This window comes from Nannospalax galili, unplaced genomic scaffold, assembly GCF_000622305.1.
Source record: "Nannospalax galili isolate Female #2095 unplaced genomic scaffold, S.galili_v1.0 scaffold270, whole genome shotgun sequence".
Lineage (NCBI taxonomy): Eukaryota > Metazoa > Chordata > Mammalia > Rodentia > Spalacidae > Nannospalax > Nannospalax galili.
In genome coordinates this window covers 1,431,417-1,458,311 of record NW_008330152.1, presented here as the reverse complement: position 1 = coordinate 1,458,311, position 26,895 = coordinate 1,431,417, and the positions used below count along the sequence as shown (strand labels likewise).

General features: G+C 48.3%; 1 protein-coding gene across 4 annotated transcripts in view; it reads left to right on the top strand.

The window, feature by feature from the left end:
- Positions 1-26,895, top strand: part of Bcor (BCL6 corepressor) — a 126,540-nt gene that overhangs the window by 32,876 nt on the left and 66,769 nt on the right. The window contains exon 1 of one of the 4 annotated variants that reach the window (XM_029568352.1): positions 233-425. The exons of the other annotated variants lie outside the window; for them this stretch is intronic. The gene's annotated coding sequence lies outside the window, so the exon portion shown is untranslated. Of the gene's footprint in view, positions 1-232; positions 426-26,895 lie in introns of those variants that run through there. 4 annotated transcript variants of the gene reach the window in all.

Sequence of the window (26,895 nt, the reverse complement as noted above, 5' to 3'; positions counted from 1 at the left end):
CGTGGGGGGTGGGCGGCGGGGTGGCCGGAGAGGTTGTGTCCAAGTTCCCCCCCCAAAGTCCCCGGGGGGGGGGGGGGCCAAAGCCCTGGGACCGGGGCGGGGGGGGGGGAGGCTCGGGTTGGGTGAGGGGGATCAAGCCGTGGGGCCCAACTTGCAAACCCACGAGCGCCGAGGGAGACCGCGGGGGCGGGGGCGGGGACGGGGAGGGGGCGCTTGGGGAGGCGCGGGATCCGAGCGAAGCGAAGCGCAGGCATCTTCCGCAATCCATTCATGCACTGAAGCGCGTGCAGAGCTGCTGCTTGCTGCCATTGTTACTCGCGGGCGGTGTGGGAGCCGAGCCTCCACTCTGGCGAGAGATAAATGGCCTCTGACAGCCCCTCCTTGCCAAGAGAGCTCCTCGGATTTCACCGCGCGGCGGCTCTCAGGTCTGTGCCTTGCTCGCTTCCCGGCGAGAACCTTTAAATCAGCCTCCCCACCCTCCCTCCTCCCGGACTCTGCCCCCCCACCCGCACCCCCGCCCTCTCTGGCCGGGCCAGGGCCCCGGGGGCGCTGCGCACTGTCTCGAGTCGCCTCCCCACCCGTGGAAGACGAAGTGGGGGCTCCCCCAGGAGCCGCGGGGGAAAGCGGATCGCCCCCCCCAACACACACCCGGGCTCCGCTCCTCCGCCTGAGCGGAGCCCCGCGCCCCGCCTCCGCGCCCACAAGATGGATCAGGCTACCGTGCGGAGAGCGGGCTGTAAATATTTAAAAAGTCTCGCGCGCGCCGGCGGTAATGGCTTTCGCAGTTGGAATGTGTGCTAGGAAAAGAGGAAGGGTGACGTGTGTTCTGTGTTGCGGGGTGGGGAATTGTTCCAATACCTTCTCCCTAGGTCCAGGGTGGGCTGGCTGCATGTTCAGGCTCCCCGGTTTCCCGCTGGTAGGCGTCCCATGATAGCATCGAGAACACCGGTCGATAGGGAACTTGAGTATAACAGGGTGGCAGAGGCCCAGTCGAGGTGACTCTGAGAACCACTCTCCCCTCCGAGGGAGGTCTCTCAAGGTCTTGGGCTGACACTGGCCGGAGACCTCTCTGATCCAGGTTCGCCTCTCATGGATGCACCGAGGAGGGTGGGAAACGCACGGCTCGGAGCCTCCAGAGTTTGAGTGGTTACTCAAACCTGGGTTGGGGTTTCTGCAGCGGGGGCCCTGAGCCCTGTTTATGTCTTTACTCCCCTCCCCAACTCCCTTGTAAAGCCCTGATCCGCTCGAAAGGCGCCTTCCGCCTCGCGTTCGAATCTGAAAGTAGCATTGTGGCTACTTAGGATGGAAACACGGGAGGGGGTAGTGCAGAAAGATTGGGGCGCACCGAGGCTTCGTGGAGGTCACACGTGGGCATAGAAGGGAATCTTTTTGCTTCTTTGGTTAGTGTGGACTTGAAATCTTTTAAGGCTGAGCCCAGCCGGATGGGAGAGGTGGGGGAGGGGATCTAGCCTCCGTAGGAAGAAGCTTAATGGGCCCACCACTGGGTGTGTGTCGGGTGAGGCGGTCTCCTGGTCCCGCCGCTTCCTGGAGGGGCGGGGGCACTGAGTTGCTCAGAGCTAGGGCAGTCCTTGTGTCCCGAGTTCTCGCGGAAGGTTCCAGGGGTGTGGGCCCAGGCTAGGGCTGCTCATCTATACCTTCCACCCAGTCCACCCCGGGACCCGCCAAAGTGTGGGTGTTGGAGGAGTGTCGGGGCGTTCCACGGCTGCTGTGGACGTTCCAGCGCGTGGAGCTCCCGACTCTGGCAGCTCCGTTTCCAGGGGCTTGTGTTGCGCCCTTCTCGCTTGTTTGTCTCCTGTGAGCCTCGTAAACCACCCTGATTTATTACCCAGACTAAATGCTTAATTTGTGAATATGAAACAGATTAAAATGGGCGGGGGGAGGGGGCTTGAGGTCGGCATATTTTAGCAATCAGACCAAAGCAACCCGGCAGATGTTTCAAATTTGTCGACATTTTCAGGCTCATGTGGAAAGCCAGCCAGAATGGTCAAGAGGTCCTTTCTCCTTCCTTCAACCTGAGAACTTGGCAATGATCAAAAGGAGGTGATTAGTAGCTACAGAAAAAAAGACACCAGCAGTCAAGGAGTTAACAGAGGCTGAGCCCTTCACCTCCAGGATTGGGATGGATGGGGGTGGGGGGTGCAGGTCACAAAGGCAAGCTGATCACAAAGCCTGGAGGGGTCCTAGCTAAAAAGGACCAAGTATTAGAAACCAACTCTGAAGAACAAAGTGGAGGGTCCAATTAAAAGTTAATTCAGTAAATAAACTTCAGAGGTGATAAAACAAATAAGAAAGATGGCAACTCCGACTTAAAATAACAAACAGATAATAGAAATAAATAGTTTTGATGTGGCCTAACCATGTATTTTCCCTTTAGGCAGGTCCCCACGGTGAGCAGCCCAACACAGGCCTCTGTGGAGCACCCTCTCCCTTTGAAAAGACCCCATGTGTACAGGCAGTGCTTTTTGGCGGTTGTCATTTGGGGGCAACTTCACACATCAAAGTCGAGCGCAGTGTTCTTTCCAGCCGCCCAGTGAAGCAGATACAATTTCTATAAATTGGCCTTCTCCTCTGGGTTTTGATTGATCATCACCATATGAGATTATTGAAAGTCTAATGTCTTATTTCACTTTCTCCAAGGGGTGAGGAGGGGAACAGTTTATTGGAAGTCAGGCCACGTGAAGACTCCCGTGTTGTGTAATAGTAATTTCCATTAGCCTGGATTTATCAGCCTCCTGAAACTCCCATGCATCTCCTGCAGGTGCCTAGTACTGCCTCCCCTCCCCCCTTCAGGTCTGTGCTTATGTCCTGTTAACAGGTACAGTCCAAACTGGTGCCTTCCTATTGGGAAGGAGAAAATGGCTGTTGACTAAACATGAAGAAACAAAAGATGTATTTTAAAGCATATTTAGTCTAACGAAAGAATGCCCTCTTCAGCCTTTGTTTTTCACTCCAAACTTTTTTGTTCCCCTTTTGCCTGAATACGATCTTTCAGTTTATTAAAGTTGATTATGGCTCTTCTGTCTTGTCCTGCACCAGACAAAGGCTTAAGGAAAGTCAAAGAACGTGTTAATTATATGTTTCTTGTAAACTGACTTTTCATTTCCCCCTAACACATTTAGTTGGCTTGGTGTTTAGTTTAACACTCAGTGCTGCAAATATGCTGCTTTAAAATGCTGTCTTTATTAAAACAAATAAATGAATTCAAAGACCTTTCAGATTTCAACTCGCGTGGGCTAGATACAGAAGAGAAAAACCGAAGCCAGAGCAAGAGGGAGGGAAAGATGTCAAGAGACACTATGGAGAGAAAAAGGAGAACAAGACACAGAGAGAGAGAGAGAGAGAGAGAGAGAGAGAGAGAGAGAGAGATCCTTATGTTATCCCTCCCGCAACCATGTTAAACTGGTCCATACAATTGTCCCTAGCTATGCCCTGCAGCTCCCCAGCCCACCTGGATTTTCCATCATTTGGTGCCTAAGGCGATCATTAGCTGAAAATGGACAGCCTCCTCTACCTGCTGGCAGCCAGTCACTTACTAGCCAGGCTGCAGGCTCCTGCATTGGGCCTGGGCCCCATTTGTTCTACCCGAGAGGGGTCTTTGGTTTTTGCCCCTAGGTGCATTGGTACCTAATTAAACGCTATCCAGGGAAGCTTGCACTAAATATACGTAGGCTGAGAGGATGCTGGGAGGAAAAGGCAGTCATTACTTGGGCAGGGGAGAAGGGAGAAAGGGAACCTTCCGATCACTTTGTGATCCCTAAGCTGAGTTTGGGCATACACATCAACACCAAGGAGGGATGGAAATGAAGGGGAAATCCAGATCCCACACATCCCTAACCTGGCCCCCTGTCTTCTTCAGGAGGCAGAAAGGAGGTCTAATGGAGCGCCAGAGAAAATGACCCAAGTGCCCTTCTGGCATTAGAGTTAGGGCTCATGTGCTATAGACCAGTCCAGTCAGTAGCTGGAACTGCATAGGAACAAATGTGTCAAAGAGCCCAAAGACTTAGTGTGTGTGGTAAAGTTAAGCCAATCTCAGAGGGACAGAGAAGAATGCAAAGCCCAAGATCAGGGTCCCGCTAGGACCTGGGACTAACCAGGGTCCAAATAACCTAACTTGGGTAAAATGACAGCCAGCAAACATGGGTGGCTACAGATCTAGAAAGGCCCTGGGACTTTGAGCCCTGTTTAACCCAGTGAAGGAAATTGGATCAGAGGATGAAAACATTAGCTCAAGGTGACAAAAAGTGAGACCAGAACCAGAGTTACCAAAGGACCAAAGTGACTTCTGGTTAGAAAAAGACCCTTAGTGTTCTTTGTGGTCTAACAGCCTAACATAATATTTTAGTTATTTAGCAATTATTAAACACTTGCTGTGCGCAAAGCATTATGCTGGGCATATGGAGCCACAAGTACTAGGAGCCCTCAAATGACCCAGCAGGGAAGGCTCGCTCCTTTTATGTGCCCAATAACAAAGGCCATAAAGGACAGTGGATGAGGGACTGTAGATGAGGAGAAGGAAGGCCCACCACTCCCAGAGTTCCACTTTTACCTATAGCCTACAGCTCCTTTGCAGGAAGGGAGGTATTGGCCACAGGCAGCCTGCAGCAAGGAACCCTCTACCTCTCACCTGAGCTGAGCCCCACTGGAGCTAACCGCCTGGGCCTTCCAGATTGTTCTCCCAGAATGGAGGCAGAGGTCAACTGAGCCCTTCACTTCCCTTTCCTTGGAAAGCTGACTTTATTTCCCCTGTGGGCAGGCCTGGGAGATTCTGATGCAAATCAAGAAGGCAGATTTTCTAGCTAGAACTAGCCCTGTACTTCTCAACCCTTGCCTTGAACCCACTGAAGAGACTAGCTTTTAGCCCCCCCACCCCAAGCTCCTGGACAAACTCTGGCTCTCTCTGGGAGCAGGAAAGGGAATACTGCCTCCCTTAACAAAACAAACCTGGGAATCTCCAAGGTTTAGCACTCGAGGGGAGTCTCCCAGCAGAGGATTGGAGCTAGCTTAAGCACACATACCCCCGAGAGGGGCTTTCTCTGTGCCCCCCAGATTCCACTTACCCCCATGGGGAACTTTCAGTGTGATCACAGGTGCCCTCCCTCAAGCCATCTGGCCTGGGCCCAGCCTCTGCTCTTGGTTTCCCTAAGCACAGGCGAAACACACTGGAACCTTCAAAGCACATTCCTAAACACTATGGGGGGGAACTATAGGGAAGTGAAAACAAAGAGGCTAGGAGCGCTGGAGCAGTTCAGCTTACAGAGTCTGTGGGCCAACAGGGCTGGCCCAAGTTCAGTCAGACTCCTTGGCTCTGGGCCAGCCAGAGTTGGCAGTGTGCCCTCTCCAGCCCAACACCAGACCCCATTACTCCCCAAATTTGGGCATCCCCCCCCCCATTTAGTCCAAGCCCTAGGAAGCCCTGCTGCCTCTCTGCAGCCCTCCCAGGCCACTGTCTCCATATTCAAGTTCAGGTAGATAGTTTCAGGCTCTAGAGAGGGTCCTCCAACATCTCTTAATTCAGAACTTCCCAAGAGTGAATGAGTTGCCAAAAGTGGGATCCTCTGGGCTCCTCAGAGCTGCCTGGGGAGCCTGGGGATGGCCTGATTTCCCTGCTTGGTAGCTTCAGGCCTTGAGCAGCCAGGTTAGGCAGTTATGAGTACTTGGTCACTGTAGATCCTGTGTACCATAAAACTATGATCATGTTTTGTGTCTGTCAAAACTGAGAAGACTAGTTTACTTGTCATGTGACATGTCCCTAAAGTTACCCATACATACCGAGGGTGGATATCAAACTGCATAGTTCTTCATAGATGGTAAAGTTCAGTCAGTCAGTCAACAAGCTTTGGCTCAAGTCTCTTTTGTCTGTTCTGTACTACGCTGGTGGCTTTTGGGACAGAGGGGTGGGTCTGGGACACACCCCAGGTTGCCAGTACCCAATCTCTATATGAGGAGCCCCATAGAGCTGAAAACTTCAGTGTACTGACACTAAAGCCAAGAGAAAGAAAAGCCTTTGTTTTTACTCCTCAGGTGTGTGTGTGTGTGTGTGTGTGTGTGTGTGTGTGTGTGTGCATGTGTGCGTGTGTGTGTGTGTGCATGGGTGTGTGTTTGAGATAGAGTCTTAGCATGTAGCCCAAGCTAGTCTGGAGTTCCTATGTAGCCCAGGCTGCCCTTGAGCAGGTGCCTCAACCTCTGGAATGTTGGAATGATAGGTGTACGCCACCATGGCCTGCTTGTGTGTCTGTTTTGAAACAAGAGCTTGTTGTACTGTCCAAGATTCCTGGGCTCATTCATCCTAGCTCAGCCTGTTTAGTAGCTGAGACTGCAGGTTTGTGTTACCACTCCTAGGTAGGAATTTTCTTTTCTTTTTTCTTTTATTTATTCTATATGTATGTGTGTGTGCCTGAGTGTATGTATGTGCATGATGTATGTGAGGTGTCCAGGGAGACGAGAAGATGACATCAGATCTTCTAGAACTGAAGTTACAGGTGACTGCCCAGTGTGGGTGCTAGGAACTGAACCTGTGTCCTCAGCAAGAGCACCAAGTTCTCTTAACTACTGAGCCATCTCTGCAGCCCCCTCTTTTTTTTTTTTTTTTTTTTTTTTCCAGTCCTGGGAATTTGTTCTAGTTTGCTTCTCCGTTGCTGTGACAAAATACTCTGACCAGGAGGAAAGGGTTTATTCAGCTTGTATCTTACATCTCCCGGGTCACAGTTCATCAGGGAGCCCAAGGTAGGAACTCAGGACAGGAACCTAGAGGCAGGAGCTGGAGCACAGGACATGGAGGAACACTGCTTACTGGCTTGCTCCCCTGGCCCCTGCTCAGCCTGCTTTCTTATACAACACAGGCCCACCTGCCCAGGGGTGATACCACCCACAGTGGGCTGGGCCCTTCCATTCACTCAATAATCAAGAAGATGCCTCACAGACATGGCCACAGGCCACTCCAATGGACACAAGTCCCCAATTGAGGCTCCCTCAACCCAGGTGTGTCAAGTTGACACTAAAGCTATCCAGCACAGAATTGGACTTAGCGTCTTCTACATACTAGGAAAGCTTCTATATATCCAGCCCCCCCATCCCCTTTTTTTGGTTTTTTGGAGACAGGGCCTCCCTGTAGCCCCAGCTGCCCTGGAACTCACTATGTAGACCAGATTGGCCTAGATCTCACAGAAAACTATCTGCCTCTGCCTCCTGAGTGCTGAGATTAAAGGTGTATGCCACTGCCTGGCTCCAGCCCTATCTGTATTTTTTATTTTAGACAGTCTCCCTGTATTGCCCAGGCTGGCCTTGAACGCTGAAGATTCTCCTGCCTCAGTCTCCTAAGTTATAGGTACATTGCCACCTGTTTTTCTGTAGGTACTGGAGAGCCAAACTCAGGTCCAGGTCCTCATGCTTGTACAGCAAGCACTTCACCCACTGAGTCATCTCCCTAGCCTTAGGAATATATTTTTTAAGCTGAAGTGGGATGGAGTGTGTTTGCCCTCGTTCCACTTATACACCTAGACCACTACAAACACCCTCAGCCCAAGCTGCTTGTTGGGAACTTGGTGCTGGTAGTCCTATGCTTTCTTCCCTAAGGCCCCCCCCCAGTCATCTATGTCATGTTAATTGCAGATGTTATAGGTAACACCTGTGCAGGACAGAAAATTCTTTTGAAGGGGTTTGTCTTAATTTTTAGGTGTATCAGTGTATTGCCTTCATGTATGTAAGTGCAACCTGTATCATGCAGTTCCAGAAGAAGCCAGAGGAGGTTGTCAGGTCCCCTGGAACTGGAGTTACAGATGGTTCTTAGCCATCATGTGGGTGCTGGGAATTGAACCCGGGTCCTCTGCAAGAGCAGCTAGTGCTCTTAACTGATGAGCCATCTCTCCAGCCCCTCAAAATATTTTTTGGGAGGGGCGGAATAAATTTTGTCTTGAAAAAGAAGGAGTAGGAAAAATAAAATTTTATCTTGAAGGAGCCCAAACTGGGGCTGGAGAGATGGCTCAACAGTTAAGAGTACTGGCTGCTCCTGCAGAGGATCCAGGTTTGATTCCCAACATTGCCATATCGGCTAATAACCATCCCTAACTCCAGTTCTGGGGGATCCGATGCCCTCTACTGGCCTCCTTGGACTTTGCACTACACAGATGAACTTAACATACATGTAGGCAATAACACTCATACACCTAAAGTAAAAATAAATGAAGAAAATCAAGGCGCCCAAGCTGGGGCATGGTGGCACTCGCCTTTAATCCCAGCACTCACTCCGGAGGCAGAGGCAGGTGGATCAAGGCCATCCTGGTCTGCATGGCAAGTTCCAGACCAGCTGGGGCCACAGAGAATCTCTGCCTCAAAAAAACAAAACAAAACAAAAACAAAAACAAAGCCAGGCATGGTGGCAGGCCTTTAATCCCAGCACTTGGGAGGCAGAGGCAGGGCCAGCCTGGTCTACAAAAAAAGCCTGTAGAAAAATTGAAAGACCAGTGTGAAGAACACCCACATTGGAAGACAGATTTTCAGAAGCCCCGTATTTCTTTGACACCATTGGAAAGAATTAAAGCCCTTCAAAGGTCTGAATTAGTTTATCTTAAACTGTTCTTTGGAAATACTTTACTCACATAGATACAGCCCATGCTTATTCCTTGTCTTTTAGTTTTTTTTGAGACCCCAACTGGCCTGTAGAACAGGCTGGCCTCAATCTCACAGGGATCAACTTGCCTCAGCCCCCTGAGTGCTGGAATCAAAGGCCTGTGCCAACCCTCTGGCAGCCGGTGGCTATTCATCACCCTCCTTCCAGTCCCCAGCACTTGATCTGTGTGCCTGTCTATAATGTGTTATCATTCAGTAACAAAGGCTAGAGCCCAGTGTGGTGGTTCACACCTGTGTAATACTGAGAGGCTGAAACAGGAGGATCACCTTGCCTTCAAGTCTAGCCTGAGCTAGACCCTGTCTGAAAAAAACGAAGCCGGGGTCTTCAGGTCTTTAGGCAGTTAGTCTCAGTCTGTGTTACTCCCTGTTTATCCTCAAAGGACATTAATATGACCATTCTAAAATGTTGAAAAGATTAAATTAGTTGGTGGGCATAACACACTTAAAATAGTACCTGGAACCCAGAAAGTGCTCATTGGGAGTTGGGGAGACTTGAGCCTTACATATGGTTGGTTTCAACCTTTCTACGGTGATTGTGATTTGTTCCTGAGTTAATGGCCTTGGGAGTTTTGATTGGTAACTGCAAGAAACAGGAGGCACCCAGGAATGCAGCTTGCTTGTGCCACCCTTGGAGAGTTTGCAGCTCTTTTTTTGTTTTGTTTTGTTTTTTTAATGTGCATTGTTGGAGAGGCCACCACTGGGCCAAACCCTCAGCCCTTGCCATTCTTATTTAAGACATTTGAGGGGTCAGTTGATTGAGTGCTTACCTAGAAATGCATAGCCCTGAATTCTATCCCCAGCACCACATATAAACCAGGCATAGGGCCAGTGAGATGGCTCAGTTGTCTGCCTCCAAGCCTGAAGACCTGAGTTGGATCCCTAGGAAGAGAACTGACTACAAGTTGTCCTCAGACCTCCATACTTATACCCTGGCACTGGTGTCCTGCCATGTCCCAAATTAAATAATAAATAAATAAATAAATAAATAAATGTAGTTTTTAAAATGGCATGCCTATAATCCTAACACTCTAGAGATGGAGGCAGGAGGAGTAGAAATTCAAGATCACCCTCAGTTACATATCGAATTTGAGGCCAACTTGGAATATATTGGACTGTGTCTCAAAAAAAGAAAAAAAGAGAGAGAGACTTTTGAATGATAGGAGATATGTCTCAGTGGTACAGAGACTGTATGCTTAGCTTGTGTGAATGAGTTCCATCTCCAGCATTTCGGGGGGGGGCGGATTACACCTGGAAGAGAAGATTCCCGCTCCCCCAAGACACTTTTTTAAAAATTTTATTTTATGTGTGGAAGTGTTTTGCATGCATGTCTGTGAGTGCACCACATGTGTGCAATGACTGAGAAGGTCAGAGGAAGGCGCTGGATTCTCTGGAACTGGAGTTACAAATGGTTGTGAGCTGCCATGTGGGTACTGGGAACAGAACCAGGGTTCTCTGTAAGAGTGGCCAGTGCTCCTAACTGCTAAGCCATCTCTCCAGCCCCAAGACACACTATTATAGTCTGTCCAGCTGCCGCCCAGCTAATAGACCCATCTTAGAAGACAGAAGTAGCACCTGATTTTACACACAGACCCAGAAAGAATGAATGTTCTTCTCCCTGAGGGAGAAGCCTAGACTCACAAAGGGGCTTGAGATCACAAAGTTGAGGGTCAGACGGAGGAAGAGAACCTCTCACTGTCATGCAAATCAGAGGATTTTGTGGGGAACCCTTCCCACCCCATCTGACAAAATTGTCTGGGATACACTTCACATAGGATGTGTTGAGTGGTGGATGTTTTAAGAGGCAGAGAGGTCTGGGGAAAGATAAAGGAATTTGTTTAAAGGTATACCTTGCTCTGTGCTAGAAAATACCTCACCTAATGCTAGGGTTTGACTGCTATAATTTATCTGCCCTTGACATTGTGGTATTCCTGCCATATAATTTAATTAACGTGAATGTGGGCACAGTGCCAGAGTCAAATGTTCTGACAGCTCTTGGAAGCCACCTAAGTTTCTTTGAAGTCTTTCCCGCCACTCCAATAAACTGACAGACAGACAAAGCCCCTAAGGTTGAAGACAGCCCCTGATATGGGGTGCAAAAAGTGAACATTTCCAACAATTTGTAAATTCAGTTTTTTCTTCTCCACAAAATATATTATTTTAGCTGGGCAAGGTGGCATGTGGCTGTAGTTCCAGCTGTTAGGGAGACTGAGGCAAAGGGATCTCTTTTTTAATTTTTTTTCATATTTTATTTATTATTTTTATTTTATGTGTATTGCCTGTGTGTAGGTAAGTGCATCCGTGTCGTGCAATGCCCATGGAGGACAGAAGAAGCTGTCAAATCCACTGGCACTGGAGTAACGGACAGTTATTAGCTGCCATGTGGGTGCTGGGATTCGAACCTGGGTCTTCTGCAAGAACAACTAGTGTTCTTAACCACTGACCCATCTCTCCAGCCCCCAAAGGGATCTCTTGAGTCAGACTTGAGGGCTAATCCAAGCAAGATACGCTCAAGTCTCTCTCTCTCTCTGGCTTTCTCTTTTCTGTCTCTCTGTTTCTCTTTCTTTGTTGTCTCCCCCCCCCACTCTCTCGCTCTTTCTTGCTCTGTCTTTCCTTTTGATACAGTCTTACTATGTAGAGTCCCGGCTGTCTTTGAACTTGCTATGTAACCTAGGCTGGCCTGGAACAATTTCCAGTCTCATCTCCCAAGTGCTAGGATTAGGATTACAGGCATGCACTACCACACCCGGCAGGGCCCCCAGCCCTTTAAAAAAAAAAAAAAGTTTTCTTTTTCCTCAAATTTACCTATCACAAAGCCATTGAGTTTCACACTGGAACATAAATTAGATAAAAGTCATAGTAAAGAGAAAAAGAATTACACCTATACACCTATCCATTCTACACAGAATTAGTTAATACCTGCCACCCGCCAACCAATGCTTTAGGTAGAGAAGAGTGTCTTGGATGTCATACAACTACATTTTACTGCAGATAGGGAATAAATACGTGAACAAAAGAGAGACTATTATGAATTGTGCTAAATGTTAGAATTAAGAAGGGTAAGGGAGCCAGGCATGGTGGCGCAAGCCTGTAGTCCCAGCACTTGGGAGGCAGAGGCAGGCGGATCTCTGTGAGTTCAAGGCCAACCTGGTCTACATAGTGAGTTCCAGGACAGCTGGGGCTACAGGGAGACCCTGCTTCAGAAAAAGACCAAAAAAAAAAAAAAAAGAAGGGTAAGGGAACTGGGTGTGGTGGTGCATGCCTTTAATCCCAGCACTCAGGAGGCAGAGGCAGGTGGATCTCTGTGAGTTCAAGGCCAGTCTGGTCTACATAAGGCAGGCCAGCTGGGGCTACTGGGAGACCCTGTCTCAAAAATAACAAAGAAAGAAACAAAAGAAATAGAGTCTTGAGTTGACAGAGAAATGTGCTGAGGTAGTGTATCAGTCAGCTCTTGCTGTAACAGTGTTGTGTAACAAACTACCCAAAATATAAATAAGCACTTAATTTTTTGTGAATGTGTCTGTAGGTCATGTGTGTTTGGTTGATGAATGTGTCTGTGGGTCACGTGTGTTTGGCTGATGACTTGACTACAAGTGAGCGTTGCATCCTAATTGGTTCCATGTGTTCCTTATCCTCCATGGACAAGTGGGCTACCTGGGGCAACGGCAAAAATGTAAGAGGGTAGGATGAGAATGAAATGACTTTTAAGTCTCCTACTAGGAACGTAACGCTTTTACTTTTGACTGCATTGCATTAGCTAAAAGGAGTTCTGAGGGTTCATTATCAGTGGGATGAGTTGCAGAGTCACCAGAACCTAGATAGGAAGGGAGTACAGGGCAGGGTGGGGGCTTAGTACAATCTGAAACAGATGGCTCAAACCAAAACTCTGTATCTCTAGCTATGACATTTATATATACAAATACATATATCAAATGATAAAATCGCCTTTGGTAGAGTCTTGTGTTTTAGATTAAATTTAAATAAATCCATGTGATAATTACACATCAGCATCTTGGAGGTGGCTTATGGCACCAGAGGGCTCTGGGTCATTGCTGTCAACCTCAAGAAACCTAGGGCGAAGGACCACACGCCCTGCCAGAGTTGAAAGACAAGTGGGTCATGTGGGAGACCTTGTTTCCTTCCCAGACTTCTTGTGCAGGGAGAGCAGAGATGAGGAAGAGGGGAGATCCCGGAGCCAGCTAGCATCCCTGTTGACCTCTGTGCCTATTTCAGAGTAGCATACATCTCATTGTTGCTCCACTGTGAACCAGTCCTTCATGTGGCTGCCCAGGACCCAAAGTGGGATGGAGGAGTCCAGCTGCTCTCCCAGGCTCCTTGATCCCCGAGCCTACCCTGCCTTTGTCTCACTGTCCTTGAGCAACGTGGGCAGAGTCCCTTCATGTCTATTCAGAAGTGATCCTTTCTTAATTTTGGGCCTCTCTTCAATGAATCCCTTCTGGGCTCTGTAGCCAGCCAGAGCACCGGAAGCTGGCCCATCTCTTTAGAAAGGAAAGGTCACTGTTCAATTGATTGCTACTGTTAATGGAATCTAATCACCGCAGCCTGGAGTGATTGCAATCGGAGGACTCCACTGGGTGAAAAAGAATCACGGTTTGCCTCTTGTAAGCCGGGAGAGCAGGGCAGACATGAGACCTGCTGGGGCCCTGTTCAAAACCAGACCATCTCTGACTTGGGAGAATTCAGATTCCTGTCCCCAAAGGTGTGTGAGGTGACCTGTCTTCTGGGAGGAAAACCTAGCCCAGTTTGCAGCTCAGTCCCAGAGCTCCTCCTGCTCCTTCAAGCCTTCTCTCCCCATTACATGATGAAGACCAGACTCTGAGAATCTTTTGTTTGTTTGGTTTTTTGAGACAGGGTCTCACTATATAGCCCCAGCTGGCCCGGAACTCAATATATAGACCATCCCAGGCTGTCCTCCATCTCACAGATATCTGTCTGCCTTTGCTTCCAGGGTGTTGGGATTAAATGTGTGGACCACCACTCCTGGCCTGGAGAATCATTTATTTTTAGTGAAACAGTAGCAATACAGAAAAGTGCATGTGTTATGAGCATGCAGATCAGAAAGCAGAACCCCTAGACCCCTAATTCCTCAGGCCAGAGCCTCAATGGGAAACACTATAGTGTGGGCAGGGATGGAGTGCTGGGGATGGAACCCAGGTCTTCACACACACTAGGCGAGCACTCTTACCACTGAGCCACATTGCCACTCCTGATTTCTGATAGCATCACTTGATTTGGTACTTAGTAGAAATGAAATTTACAGAGTGAATTTGACTGTTTCTGGCTTCTTTTTCTCAGTATATGTTCATAAGATCATAATGTGTGTATTGTATTTGGTCCATTCTTGTTACAGTACAGTATTCCACTGCATGAGTACACTTAAAAAAAAATTTTTTTTTTTTTTCGAGACAGGGTCTCGCTATGTAACCTAGCTAGCCTGGAATGTGCTATATAGACCAGGCTGGCCTCAAACTCAGAGATCCACCTGCCTCTACCTCCTGAGTGCTGGGATCAAAGGTGTGCAGCAAAGGTGTGTGCCACCATGCTCAGCTCACCCTGACTTCTAACTCCACGTGTTACCTCCCCTAAGGAGCCTCTCCTAAACTACTGGAGTCCACTGTTCTGTGTTGATTATCCCAGCCACAAAACTTATCATTGCATTGTTCTGAAAACCTCATATCTAAGCTGCTGGTTTAGTTCAGCTATAAAGTTTGTTTTGCTTTATTTGTTTTTAGCTTTTTGAGACAGGGTCTTACCATGTAGCAAAGCCAAAGCTGACCCAGGCTGGCCTTGAACCTGAGATCCTCCTGCCTTAGTCTTGGACTGTTGGTATTCTAAGCATTTACTATTTCTCCTGGCTGTTGTAAATTCTTAGGGAGCAGAAGCCATAGAGCCTCGCTAGGTGTTAGTGCTAAGTTCTGTCTCTTAGCTCAGCATGGTGGTACATAACCATGATCCCAGCATTTAGAAGGTGGAAGCAGGAGGATCAGGAGTTAGAGGCTAGCCTTAACTACTTAGCAAATAGTTGACTTACATGAGATCCTGTCTCAAAAAAATAAGAACAAACTACAAAAGGTTGTATCTCTTAGTTGTATAAGAGTGAAGAGGATGTCCTGGATGTTAGGGTCTAGAAAGTAAATTTTGCCATTTGTGGCAGAATGTATAGTATCAGCAAGCTATTCATTCTTGGGCTAGCCTGGACAGACAACATAGTGAGACTCCATCTCAAAAAGAAAGGGGAAGGGAAAGAGAAAAGAGAAAAGAAAAGGTCTAAATTTAATGTGATAAGTGAATCTATGAGTAGCTTTCTGATGCTGGGTAGATTTGTAAAGAAAAAACTTGATTCCATCTGGTTGTCTCTTAATAACCTGGCTGAGTAGCAGGGCCTACTAAGCTGGCTTGCATACTAGTGGCCTCAGGGTTACCTGGGCTGCCAGTTTAGAATGCAAAGCCCTGGCTCCACGCCTGAAAGTTCTGACTCAGCAGGTCTGGGGTGGGGCTTGGAAATCTCTATCTTTAACATGCACCAGACCTGATGCTGACCATGGCCAGGTTTGGAAATGAGTTGAATCTGAAAAGAATGTTCTCTTCTTGGAAGTGAAGAAATGTCAGGTGGCATGGTGTGGAGGAGCCCTGATCTGGATTCAGAGGTGGGGTTTGAATCTAACTCTCTCCCTGGGTATGTGACTTATACAACCCCTCTGGGCCTTGGTTTCTCTTCTGTGAAGTGGGAATGGCAGCACAAATCTATTTGAGTTACTAGTGCCAGGCAAGAAATTGCTCCAGAATTTCACCACTCAAGACAACTGTTGTGTTTAGTTCACGTTTCTTTAGGCCAGGAATTCCGGGAAGGCCTTAGCTATGACAGTCAGCCCTTAGCAGGGGCTGCTTTTCTCTGAAGGATGCCCAAGATGGTATTCCCCACTGCTCTCGGTTCATGCTGTAGGCTCTAAACTCAGAGAGGGCATCTCCATGTGACTTTCTACCATGGCAGTTGACTTCTGGGGTAGGGTGCCTGAGAGAGCTAGGAGTAAACCACATGGCTTTTTGTGACTAAGTCCTTATCTTCCAGTGTCCCCTGTGCTAAATCAAAAACACTCAACAGTCTACCTGTTTGGGGTTCTACACCCCACCTCTTGCTGAAAGACTGTCAAATGACATGTAGAAGTGGTTGAAGGCACCACAGCATGCTTGAGTTGTCGAGGGGGTTCAGTGAGATCACGCCTTGGCAGTGCTGAACTGGCAGTTTGCCTTTTAATCTGAGGCCTGGGAGCCCACAGGGCAAAGGCAGTGCCAGGCCCCACTTTTCCAGTTGTGAGGGTGTTCATGTCTTCGGGGCCATAGAGATGAAGGGAAAGGTCAACTTTTCTCTTTCTGGTCATTTCTGGTCACTTTGAGTAGAGTTCAAGGCAGTGGTAGGGCACCATCTGATGTTGAGCCATTTAGCTCCCCAAAGGAGGTAGTTAGGCACAAAGGATCAAATTTACAAGGTCTCCCGTGGTTCCTTGTGACTCTGATATTAGCCCTCCCTGTGAGCCTAGTCCCAACTGACAGCCCCATTGGTTCTGGACTATTTTTGGGATAGACATCCTGACCGGGTCCCTGTGTTTGGGTGGCTGCTAGAGAGTGGCTTTGGTGACATGGTTCTTCTGCCTCACAAGCTGGTCCCTTCCCTAATTTTGTTTTCCTCTCCCCAGGTTTTAAGACACTTGAGGGTGCTGAGGGAAAATCAGAAGGAGACCTCTGAGGCCAGCTCTGGAGGAGGGAGAGCTGGCTGACTTTTCAGGGTCACATCCTGTTTGCCTCATGGTGGGGGACTGAGGCTCCCTGTGGTAGAAAGGTCCCCCAGGAAGGCAGGATAGCAGAGGGTGGAGCCATTGTGAACCTGTTCCAATGTGTTGCCATTTGTGAAGGGGCCCATTGACCTATGGGTCACATTCTTTTTCCTATGTTTGGTATTCTGAGGAAACTGTTCTCCCTGGCCTTCCTGTCTTTCCTTCTGGGGCTCCCCAGCTGCTCCATCAGCACCCCTCCTCCTCCCTTACATCCAGCAACTGTCTTGTTCAGAACTGCAAGTATGTAAGCGCATCACATGCATGCAATGCCATGAAAGGCAGTAGAAGGCATTGGATCCCCTGGGACTGGAGTTACATGCAGGTGTTAGCCACCATGTGCAGAGCTCTTAACCACCATGTGCAGAGCATCTCCCCAGCCCCATCATCTACCTTAAATTTTTAAAAAATTTATTATTATTGTGTATGTGTGTGAGAGTGTGAGTATGTGTATCCCAGAGCACACGTGTGGATGTTGGAGGGCAACTTTAAAGTCTTGTTCTCTCCTACTCTTACACGGGTTCCAGGGCAAGTGCCTTTATCATCTGAGCCATTTCATTCACCATTCATTGTCCCCTCCCCTCTCCCCTGCCTTTTTGAGACAGGATCTCTTGGAATTAGACTGGGAGTAAGCCTCAGGGATCTGTCTATGTCACCCCAATGTAAGGGTTAAAAGCTTGCCATACTCAGTTTTGGGCATCTGTGTGTGTGTCTCTATGTTTGTATGCATCTGAGTGTCTGTGTGTATCTGTGTGTCTCTGTGTATATCTGTGTGTGCATATCTGTGTGTCTCTGTGTGTGTGTGTGCATGTATGTTTTCGGAATCTACCTCAGACCCTCGTTCTTGCCTTGTGAACCCCTTTCTGAGCTCTGTCCCCAGCCCCCAGGCCCAATTTTATGCAGTGCTGGAGGTTGAACCTAGGGCTTTGTGCATTCTAGACAAGCACTCTACCAACTGAACTGCATCCTCAGCCTTCCATGATGTCATTGATAAACACATACCCACGCCCTAGGGTAAGGATGGGAATCCATGGCAGAGCAAGGAACGGCCTCCCCAGGGCACAGAGTAACAGGGCTGGGTTATAGGGCAGATTGCCCATCCTCTCTCATCTCCATGCCTCAGTTTCTTTATCAGAAAAATGAGAGTAAGGAGGTGCCCTTCTCAACAGGAGGGAGTGAGGAGTGCCCGTTATTGGGGTTGGTCACCATTAGTGGTTGGGTTGGACGGGAGTGTAGAAGCAGAGAGGCTAGAGGTGCTGCTGGAGAGGTCAGCTTGCTCTGGGGGCGAAGACTATACTTAGACATCCTCCCTGAGCATCATGGGAGGACAAAGAAAAGACTGTCCCTGTGAGCACCAGAGCCTACCAGCTCTGTGACCCCAGGACAACTACTGAATCTCTCGGGGGTCTCTCTTTTTTGTTTTTAAGACATGGTCTTGATACATAGTAGCCTATGGTGGCCCTGAATTTCTGTGTATTTCAGACTGGTTTGAACTTGGGATTCTCCTGCCTCAGACTCTGGAGTGCTAGGGTTATAGATAAGAGCCACTGTGTCTGGCCTCAAGCCTCAGTTTTATTGCTGTCCTAGTTTGTTTCTTCATTGCTCTGACAAAACACTCTGACCACTACCAACTTGGGGAGGAAAGGGTTTATTCAGCTTACATCTCCCAGGTCATAGTTCATCAGGGAGCCCAAGGTAGGAACTCAGGGCAGGAACCTGGAAGCAGGAACTGGAGCACAGGCCACGAAGGAACGCTGCTTACTGGCTTGCTCCCCTGGCCCCTGCTCAGGTGCTTTCTTATGCAACACAGGCCCACCTGCTCAGGGGTGGCACCACCCACAGTGGGCTGGGCCCTCCCACATCACTCATCAAGAAGATGCCCTTCAGACATGGCCACAGGCTAGTCCAATAGAGGCAATTCCCCGATTGAGGCTCCCTCAACCCAGGTGAGTCAAGTTGACACTAAAGCTATCCAGCACAATTGCCTTTAAAATAGGGTCATAACTGTGACTGGTGCCTTATTTTGATCATGCTTTCATGAAAGTCACATAAGGGGAATATATTAATTATATATCTTCTTAGTGGGTGCTTAATAAATGGTGGCATAAATCAAGCAAGTGAATAAATAAAGGCTATTTTCATAGTGGCCCACAGCTGTCCATCAGTGTTTTTTTGTTATTGCAGCTGTTGCTTGCTGTGCTGGGGATTGAACTCAGGGCCTTGTGTACACTAGGCAAGTGCTCTACCACTGTGGTCCATCCTGACCCTGGAGAGGGTATTTCATTTATAGACATCAGGATTTGATTTGCATACATAACCGCTTATTATCAGAGGCAGATAAAGAAATGGAGGCCCTGCCTTCTTTTCCCCAAATGATTCAGGAAGGGCAATCTCTACCTCCCTTCAGCTCTGGACAATTGCCTCTGTGCTTTGCTCTAGAATTCAAAACTTAACTGAGAGCCTAAACGTAGTAGGGGTTGGGGAACCCAGAGGTAGCTGGGAAGCCCTTAGGGAAGAAATGGTTCTCAATAAAGGTTTCCCTCATTTCACTGAGGGCCCTCCTCAGTATCCACAAAAGCACACTTCTAAAACTTGTGGATGGAAACCTTTTTACAGTTCATTTCAGTGAGCTATATCAGTTTGCTATTACTGTGTAACAAACCACCCTGCTGTGGTTTGAATGGGTCCCCCAAATTTAATGAGTTGGAAATTTAATCCCCAAATTCACGTGTCAGTTAGAGGTGGGGCCTTTGGGAGGTAATTATGATTCGATAAGGTCTCTAATGTGGGACTTCCATTATGGGACTAGTGGCTTTATAAGAAAAAGAAGAAACACCTAAACTAACATGCTTGTCCTATCTCTCCATGTGATGCCTTGGCCATGTTATAATACAGAAAAAAAAAAAAAAAAATGGCACCATGTTCTTGACTTCCCAGCCCTCAGATATGCTTCTGTTCTTTATAAGTTCTCTGACCTCAAGTATTTTGTTATGGAAACAGACAACAGGGAAAGACACAGACCCATCCTCAACAACTGTGGCTAAAAGCAGCAACAATTCCTTCATTCCTAACAACTGAGTGGTCATCTGGTCAATTTCTCGGCTGGATACAACAGGGCTAGCTCACATAGCTGGAGTCAGTGACAGGACAGTCCAAGATGGCCTCCCAAATAGTCTGGCAGATGATGCCAGCTACCAGCTGGGATGGAACTGTAGTTCTTCTTCCTGCGGCTTCCTGTCCTCTGGTATGTGAGACTGACTTTGCTCATGTGGCAGTCTCAGAAACTTCCCTGGACCTAGAAGAAAGAAGCTAGCTGCAAGACCTCTTAGGACTTTACCTCAGAAGTCACAGTATTACTTCTGGAACATTCTATTGCTCAGAGTAAGTCACTAGGCCAGGCCAGATTCTAGAGAATGGGCCATAGGTTTCCATCTGCATTGGTCTGCTTGGACTTCCATAGCAGAGTACCTCAGTCCTGGTGGTCTGTCCAACGGTTTGTGGTCTGTAAGTCAAATCAGGGTGTCAGGAGTGTTGACTCCTTCTGAGGCCTCTGTCCTTGGCTTGTGATGGTCACCTTCTCTCTGTGTCATCACATGATCTTCCTTCTGTGTGTCTGTTTCCTCACCTCCTCGTCCAATAAACACACAGTCATAGTGGATTAGGGCCCACCCTTGTGACCTCATTTTAGCTTAATCACCTCTTTAAGGCCCTTGCTCTTAAATAAGGCACCAGGGCATTAACATGAGAACATATGGGGAGTGGGTCACAATTTAGCCCCTAATACTCTTTCTCTGCTTGGTGGGAGGTGCTGTCAAGAAGGTATGCTCAGGGCTGGAGAGATGACTTGGTGGTTAAGAACACTTTCTATTCTTCCCGAGGACCCACATGGAAGCCAACAACTATCTGTAACTCCAGTTCCAGGGAGGCACAACACAGGTGCACTTACATACATGCAGGCAAAACATTCATACAGATAAAAAAAATAAAAATAATAAATAGAATATTTTTTTAAAAAGAAGGTATGTTGGTGTTTCTGGACTCTGAGATGATTCCTTGCATAGCCTTGGTGGTGTATAAAGAAACTAGCTGCAGGTGGGAGGCGGATGCAGGCAAGATCTCTGTGAGTTCAAGGTTAGCCTGGTCTACATAGTGAGTTCCAGTCCAGCTAAGGTTACAGGAGACCCTGTTTCAAAAAGCCAAAAAAAAAAAAAAAAAGAAGAAGAAGCTAGCTAGTACCATGCACCATGCTGTTGTACCCTCTGCCCACTGGGAGGTCAGTGTGGAGTCTATATCCTCCATTCTCAATTTCTCCCACAAGCAAGTATCTTCTCCAGGTGACTGCTGAGGCAGCTGCTGTCCCTAAAATGTCACTGCAGGACACACAGCAGACTTCACCTCACCTGTCCTTTCCACCTGCCTTCCCCTCCGTTCATCTCATCTGGAGTGGACTGTGTGGGTGGCCTTCTAGAACAGACTAGGCCAGGCTAGCCACAACTGTCTTTGCCATCTCCTAGGCACAACCCTCCATCTTCCCTCTGACATGGGGACTGTTCCATGTCAGTCAGTGTCATCTAGAGCAGTCTCTTCAGAGAGGGCATCTTTTTTGTTCCCAGATTTATATAAAGGGGTGTTTAGAAGTTTACAAAACAGAATTCGTTTCTGAAGCTTTTTTTTGGGGGGGGGGATAGTCTCACTATGTAGTTTGTAGCCCTGACTAGCCTTGAACTCACAGAGAGAGCCACCTGCCTCTGACTCCCAAGTGCTGGCCTCAAATGCATGCGTCATCACACCCACCTAGATTTCATAGTTGGATGGGCCCTTTAGCCCTTAACCAGTTCCTCTGAGGCCTGGAGTTCTGAAGTTGCAAAGAGCCCCATGGAGATCCTGCTTTTGTTTTTCTTTTCTAAATGTTACTATCATTATTATTTTGTGTGTGCATGTATAAGGAGTGTGGGGGAGCATAGGCACGCATGTGCCTCGGTGCTCCTGTGGAGGTGAGAGGACATCTTTCAGGAGTCAGTTCTCTCCTTCCATGGTGGGTTCCAGGAATTGAACTCAGGTCACCAGGCTTGTGCAGCAAGCACTTTTACCTGCTGAGCTATCTTGCCAGCTCCCATGGGATTCTGAAGGAATTTCCTATCATGGCCTTCCTCCAAAGCCCCTGCCCCATTCCACAGTTGCTCTTTTAAATCTTTTATTGTCTATCATCTATCTATCTATCTATCTATCTATCTATCATCTATCTATCATCTATCTATCTGTCTATCATCAATCAATCATCTATCTACCTATCATCTAGCTAGCTAGCTAGCTATAGTCATCCATCTAGCTCTCTATTTATTTTGAGATACGGTTTTACTGTATAACCCTGGCTGACCTGGAACTAACTATGTAAACCAGGCTGGCCTTAAACTCACAGAGATCTGTCTGCCTCTGCCTCCCAAGTGCTGGAATTAAAAGACCTGCACCACCATGCCTATTGAAATATGTATGCTATTTTTTTTTTTTAATTTTTTAAAGTTTATTTGTATTTTCTGTGTGTGACTGTTTTGCCCACATGTACATACGTATACATGTGTTGTGCAATGCTCACAGAGGCCAGGAGAAGGAAGGCATCAGAGTCCCCTGGAACTGGAGTTATGGACAATTGTTAGCTGCCGTGTGGGTGCTGGGAACTGAACTTAAGTCCTCTGTAAGAGCAACCAGTGCTCTCAACTGTTGAGCTATCACTCTAGCCCCCCCCTTTTTTTAAATTGTGTGTGTGTGTGTGTGTGTGTGTGTGTGTGTGTGTGTGGTATACTCGAACATGCATGTGGGTGCCCTCAGAGGCCAAAAGAGGACATCAGATCCCCTGGAGCTGGAGTTTCTGGCAGTTTTGGGCCACCTGACACGGGTGATGAAGCAGCAAGAGAAGAGCAGCAAGCATTCTTAACTGCTGAGCCACCTCTCCAGCCCCTCCAAAGTGACGGACTCTTCCTTACTTTGCCCACTCTAGAAGATGCAGGGTTTTAACCCTAACCTGACCTTTGCCTCCCGTGGGTTGGAGGAACACTGGTGCTGGGAGTGACGTAGCTTTTCCCGTGTTTTGTTTGAGGCAGGTCTCAGCCGGCTGGTCCTGAACTTGCCACCCTTCTTCTTCCACTTTCTGGGCCCTGGAATGACAGCTATGAGGTAATTACAGGAGTCTGGTGAGAGGTAGTGTTTCTGTGTCTCCCAGCCCACATCCACAAAGACATATCCCAGCAAAGTCGTCCTGCTTCTCAGCCCCCATCGCCTCTCAGGTTTTGATCTGGCCTTTCCGGAGCCGGACAAATCAAAGGAAGACACAGCTGAATGAGAAAAAAAGAAAGAAAAGGAAGGAAGGAAGGAAGGAAGGAAGGAAGGAAGGAAGGAAGGAAGGAAGGAAGGAAGGAAGGAGGGAAGGAAACAGTTGCAGACATCAAACACCGTGGCTCAGTAGTGCTCAGGGTGCAGCTGAGGGACATGGCGTTGGCAACAGCACCAACAGTAGAGCTGACAAAAGCCAGCAAGCCCTGCCCAGGCTCCGATCACATGTGGGTTCTATCTCTGAACTCCATTAGGGGCGATGGCGGCTTGGCAGAATCTTTCTTCCTCGAACATGCTCAGCTGGCTGAAGCAAGCTGCCACTCAGCCCTCCCACAGTGCTCTCTAGAGTCTTCCACCTCCACTGTTGCAGCTTGATGGCAGGCCACACTTGATATCCTGTCCACAGTGGGCGTCGTGGCTTCATCCAGAAAGGGAGTCACCCCAGGCTCTAAGGACAGGACCCGGCCAGGGATTACTGATTCACACCCCCGCTCGACCCACGACCCACGGTGGGTATCTTTAAAAGATTAGTAAGTGTTCGAGACACGCAGACCTCAGAGTTGCCTCAGGCCCCAGGAATGAGGTCAGACGTGATAACTGCTACGCTGTGGCCAGAGTTCCCACCATGCCACGCAGCTCTGCTAAAGCAGAACATGTTTTCCAAACAGTTTAGCCAGTCAGTCAGGCCAGGGGAAGTAGTGGGTAGCAACAGGCTAAGTGTGTCGTGGGCTGCGCCCCAGAGTTTGGGCCTTTTAAATCAGCATGCTCCATGTCACTCTGTACTCTGACTTCTGTACCTGGAAATAGAAACCTCTCCCTGCTCTGGTGGGGAGAAAGCTAAGCCCTAGTGACAGGGGAGTTTGAATTCTCAGGACGGTGACCAAAGGCTGCTAAGAATATCCAGCCACAGGCCTGCCCACAAGCCAGTTAACACCCCATGTGGTGGCTTCTGTGGCCCTTCAGGCATGTGAGGAGGTAGCTTACTGGGAAGTCCCAGCTTGTAGAGCCATGGATGGACACTACATTCAAAAACAGCCACCCCATCCTGCCTTCAAGGAATATATAACTTGAGAAGGGACAGTGTAGACCATATCTTATAAAATCAAGGACAGCCATCTCTCAGAGGTGGCCAGAGGTAGCAGACCAGAGAAGGCCAGCAGCAGACCCACCCTGGCTTCTCTCAGCTGTATCAGGTGCATCCAGGCCTAGCAGTTAGCCTGACAGCACCAGGAAGACCCAGGGCAAATAAGAAAACAGAACAGGACTATCTATGCCTTCAGGATCTGGGGATCGAGCTTAGAGCTAAAGTGGGTACTTAGCATGTATGAGGCTCTGGCTTCATCCTTAAACAAATAAAAGTGAGAAGGAACAGAAGTGTGTGTGTGTGTGTGTGTGTGTGTGTGTGTGTGTGTGTGTGTGTGTGTGTGTGTGTGTGGTGTGTGGACCAGAGGTGGATATCAAGTGTCTTCCTCTGTCCCTCTCCACCTTAATTTTTGAGACAGTCTTCTCACTGAACCTAGAGCTTACTGATTCAGCAAAATCAGTCAGTGAACCCTGAGAGCCTCTTGTCTCCACCTCCCCAGTGCTAGGATTACGGGCATGTACTGACACACCCTGCTTTTAATGTGAGTTCAGGTCCTCATGCTTTTTTTGTGCAAGCATTTGACCCCCTTCATTCAACAAATGCAATGTGCGTCAACTGTGAGCTAGCCAGTTGGATGGACACAGGCCACACAGAGAATATGAATGACCCCGGGCTGTGCAACTGCTATCCTGGCTGGAGTCATTCTACCCTAACCATAGGAACTGCTCTTGCTTCCTCCAAGAGGCCAAGGTCATTTGTCCTTCAGGGCTTGTGCATTTGCAATTCGCCTGCACCTGGAGCTCTGGCTCCAGACTCATCCAACTGGTACCCTCTGAGCCCCAGGTTATTTCCTCAGAGAGACCTCCCAGGTCATCTGGCAGAAGCTGTTCCCTCCCACCTCTGTGTTGGGTGAGCCAGTTTGCCTAGGGTCATCTTTGTAGGGCCTGCCTGCCCTCCTATGAAGTTGTCTTTATCTGCTTTCTATGTGATCCATCTACCCACCATGAGGGACCTTGGTGGTCTTCAGCACCACAGGGCCTCTGGCACCCAGAATAGTGCATGGTGCAGAGGAAAGAGCCCCCAGATGTTCCCCAAACCAGATGAATCCGTCATAGGCTTAGTGTTAGCTGACTGTCTGCTGGTAGGAGGATGCAGTGGGGTGAAGGGAAAGGGGACAGATTCGAGAGGGTGAAGCCCCAATCTAGGGTCTAGAGTGGTCTGGGGAAGGGCACTTAGGGGGATATGCTGTCTGAACAGAGTCTGAATGACTGGGCAAAGAGGGGCTGAGGGAAAGTGAACAGGGACTACTTCTAGGGAGGCCCCAAGGTGAAAAGGGGCTGGAAACAAGCCCAGAGGTAAGGTCTGGGCATGGCCTGGAGGGCTAGCTGAGACTTTTCATCTTTTATCTTCACAGCAAATGCCCTGAAGCACCATAGACTTCTGGCTGCAGGACCTGCCTCCCTTTACCCCTGCCTGACCTTCCCTTCCACTGTTGCAATTTAGCCACATTAGGATTCTGGTTGTATTTTACACGTAGCAGGCATTTTCATGCCACAGGGTCTTTGCACTGGCTATGCTTCTGTCTGTAATATCTTTCCTCCCAAAATCCACTTCACTCACCCTTTCACCTCCCTTACATTTCTCTAACATCTCATTTCTCAAAAAGGCTGTGGGTTGGCAAGGTGGTTCAGTGGGTAATGGCCCTTGCCACCAAGCCTGACGACCTAAGTTCAATCTCATGGAAGAAGAGAACCTCCACGTGCACTGTGACACACATGTGTGCAAGTGTGGGCACACACTCACACACAAGACTTTCTCTGATTGGTCACCCTCTGAACCCTGCAAACTTTTCCCCACCTGTTCTCACTTTTCCTTCCACAGTATGTCCCTTGTATACCATCAGATCACTGTATGACCTGTTACCTTGATTGTTTAGCTGCCATCTGTCCTGCCAGAATACAGGTGCCCTGAGGGCAGCCATCTGGTTTGTCCCCTTGGACTATGAGGTCCCTAGAGTGGCCTCTGCGTGCAGTAGCAGTCATGTCTTGCTGGTGGGGTGTGACTGCATGTGGGGAGTGGATTGTGGAGGGACAGGAGCAGAAAAGGGGGACAACCCAGGAGGTTATTGTGCAACATTGGTAAGCTGTGCTGGTGAGGCAGAGTGCTTGATGCCCAGCAACGTTTTGAGGAGAACGAAAAAATCAGGATTTGGTGATGGGCCTGAGGTAGCTGACAAGGTTAAGGTCTCTTAGGCTGCATTCCTACAAAGTTGGGAAGCAGGAGTGGAGACTGCAGTGTCTTTGGTCTGGAGACCAGGTAATTTATAAAAAATAGGAATTTAAGCCGGGCATGCTAAGATATGCCTGTAACCCCAATATTTAGGAAATCAAAGCAGGAAGTTCAGTAGTTCAAAACCAGCTTGAGCCATATAGTAAGTTTGAGGCCATTCTGAGCCACTCGAGACCCTATCTCAGAGGAAAAAATAAGGCCGGTGGATGAGATGGCTCAGTGGATAAAGGTGCTTGCCACCAAGCCTGCCAACCTGAGTTGAATCCTTCGCAGGAGGGCTATGGTACACACACTAAATAAATACAGTGTAATAAAAATGTTTTTAAAGGTAGAGTAGAAATTTAAGCCAGGAGTGGTGGTTTACACTTGTAACTTCAGCACTCAGGAGGGCTGAGGCATGAGGATTATAGAAATTATGAGGCTATCCTGAACTACATGGTGAGTTTGAGGCCAGCTCACGCTATAGAATGAGACACCATCTCAAAAAAAAAAAAAAAAAAAAAAAACCCAAAAACCAAAAACTAAAAGCAAAACAAAACCAGGGGACTAGATAGATGGCTCAGTGGTTAAGAACACTTGCTGCTTTTCTAGAAGACCTGAGTTCGTTTCCCAGCACCCCATTAGGTGGGTCACAATTGTGTACCAGAGACACATATACATACACATAAATTTAAAAAAAAAAATTTTTTTTAAAGAGCGGAG